Below are 2,993 nucleotides of genomic sequence, written 5' to 3'. Positions count from 1 at the left end.
TATTAAAACAAAAAAAGTACAACAGGATATTACCTGGAATTGAACTCCAGTCTCCACTGTCTTAGTACATAACATAAGTAACAAAATAACAAACATAAAGATAACAAACATAACAAAGTAAAAACATAAACATAAACAAACATAACAAAGTAACAAAGGTAAGTACATAACTAAGGTACCTCCTCCACCTTTTTTTTTTAATAAACTTTTTTATTGAAAAAAAAAGTTAGGGGAGGGAAGTATTTGAAAAACGTACGTACTTTTTAAGGGGTGGGGTCTTAAAAGTACACATGGCAACAGGGGGAAGGGGGTTTCAAATTTCAAAATTTTTGGCTTATGTACTTTATGGACAACCCTTTATTATAAGTTGAAAAAAGTTTAATATATTTCTTAATGCATTTCTTAAATAAAATGTTTCTTTTCCAAATGTGTTTATTATAACTTAGCCATACTAAAAATAAACTTTTATATGAAACTTTCTAATCTTAAAATAATATTGAATTAGCATTAAACATGTAAATGAACAGTTTTATCTAATAAAATAAACTAATTTTAGATTTGAAAACTAAATAACATATTAGTTGCGCTAAAATTTCAATAAAAAAAAGCATGAGAACAACAGACATTAAAAAAGTAAGTTTTATTAATTTTTAAAAGAATTAATGACCTTATATTGAATGAATATATATATTTTTCAAATATATTCTTTTACAAATTCTTATACTCAAAGTCTCTAAAATTTATCAGACATTGATATTTATTTTTGCATGCCAACGCTTTTAGAGATTCAGGTCGACAGTTGTACACAATACGACAGCTGTACACCATAATAAAGCAAAGATAGATTGGTTTTTGCATCAGCATTGCTGAATGTCAACCAAGATTTTGCCTGCTGGTTGTTCTCATCTCTGTGACCAATAAAACTTATTCAAGAATGCAAGTCTTTCAAAACTGTTTACTAGAAGCAGCTGGTATTAAGCCTCATAATACAACCTGCCATGGTACTTTTCTAATTGATGAACATTTTGATGTTGTATGACTTAGAACACTCAAACGAATTGTTAAAAAACCAAATCATCCAATCTCACTTAGGCTAAACAAGAACCATCATTCAAATTTCAGTTTCGAACTCAACACTAGTTCCGCAAAATCAGCATTGTATTTAAACACATATCTACGAAAAATTATAATTAATTTAAACCAGGAGCTAACTCTAACTTTTGCGTCATCTGAATACATTCAATCCCTTGTCAATAGATAACTTTAAAACATAGGACTATTAGTTTTTGCAAACTCAAATCATACATTTATTTCAATAAAAGAATATTAAAACATATATATTAAAACAAAATATTAAAACAATAAAAACAAAAATAACTTTAAAAAATAAAAATAAACTTTCTTAACAAAAAATATATAAAACAAAAATTTTTCACCTCATTATGTTAAATTGTTACAATAATGGGGTAGGTAAGGTTCTTAAGCAATAATAAAGTCACATCAGCTAGTATTTTGAATATTTTAATTTTCACATAGCCATATTTACAATTTTATTTGCAACATAACACATGTAATAGTATATTTCATATAATGTTTAAACTTGTGATTTTTTAACTAACATTATTTTACTAATTTCAAACCTCTCTCTTTGTATACTTCATATCCGTAAGTCTTTTAATTGCTGTTCTAAATTACTGACACAAAAAAAATCATAAGAGTAAATTAAAAAGTGCCTGATAGAAAACAGATAGCTCAAAAAATAGTTCATAAAAATTAGTGGTTGCATATATGCCTATATAATAACAGGTTTATACATGGCATTTAAATGCAAAAGAGAAACACTAAAGTAAAAAAATGAATTTCTTTAAATAATCATTATTGTCAATGGCTATCAAGACTGGTATCAAGACTAATGCACAAACTAAATAGTCAATGCATCAGCAAGTTGATGTATATGCTGCATACTCTGCAAACATAACCCTGAGTATACCTTGTGAGCCCTTAGCTGTTACTAAAGAGAAAAATAAATGAAAACTGCTGATAAAATATATATATATATATATATATATATATATATATATATATATATATATATATATATATATATATACATTATATATATGCATTTTTATTTTTTTTATATTTTTTTTAATACTTAGTTTAAAAAAAATGTTTAATTAAATAAACACAAAAAAAATTTATTAAATGTTGGCGATAATTAAGTTGATTTATTGTGGAATAACCCAATTAAGTAATAAAAGTTATTTACTGAATAGTATACAGTAGTGTATTTTTTCGTTTGTAATGGCTAAATATAAAATTCTGCAGCACGATTGATTTTACCCACTTTTACATCTTTGAAATTTTTTTGTACTTTTAAGAAATTTGTGAGATATAGTTTTTAAAAAATTTTGAAATTACGTTCTTGTAAAAGAACGTAAATAATAAACCTAACAAACTTTTTACTTTTAGGATAATTGAATTCTAAATAACAGTTAGTAAAGAATACAAGTTTAAAATTAAAATAAATATTTAGTAAAAATCTAAAATATTATAAATAAATAGCAAAAGCATTGTTGTTTTTTTTCGTTATTATTGTCAATAACGGAACACTACCTTGACAGCATTTTGAATAGTGTGACGTTGAAAATTTGCAAAGCCAAAAAATATTTACACATTTTATAAACCTGTGCAATGATAAAACCATTAACCATAGGTTTTTAATATTACCGGTAAAATATGTATTAAATATTTTAACGTACTAAAACTGGCCATCTTTATCAAGTAGCGCCAGACCTTGAGAAAAATGTTCTTTTTGTCAATCTAATTGCGGAAAATATCCAGGACCAGATGACGTCAACATTGTCAAAAGATCGAAAATTATATTTTCACTAATATATTATGGGCTTATATTAACTACACAAAATCAAATAAACGAAGTAACTAAAAACAAGTTAAAAGAAAAATTAAATATTTTATAAATTCTTATTTAA

General features: G+C 25.0%; 1 long non-coding RNA gene across 1 annotated transcript; it reads right to left on the bottom strand.

Moving 5' to 3' along the window:
• Positions 1-688: 688 nt before the first annotated feature.
• LOC136087300 (uncharacterized) lies at positions 689-2,790 on the bottom strand. Its single transcript, XR_010641699.1, has 2 exons — positions 2,617-2,790; positions 689-1,174 (listed from the first exon to the last, which is right to left on the bottom strand). It is a non-coding gene; the product is annotated as an uncharacterized LOC136087300 (long non-coding RNA).
• Positions 2,791-2,993: the final 203 nt, after the last annotated feature.

Source organism: Hydra vulgaris, chromosome 11 (genome assembly GCF_038396675.1).
Source record: "Hydra vulgaris chromosome 11, alternate assembly HydraT2T_AEP".
NCBI lineage: Eukaryota > Metazoa > Cnidaria > Hydrozoa > Anthoathecata > Hydridae > Hydra > Hydra vulgaris.
This window is presented reverse-complemented; position numbering and strand designations above follow the sequence as displayed.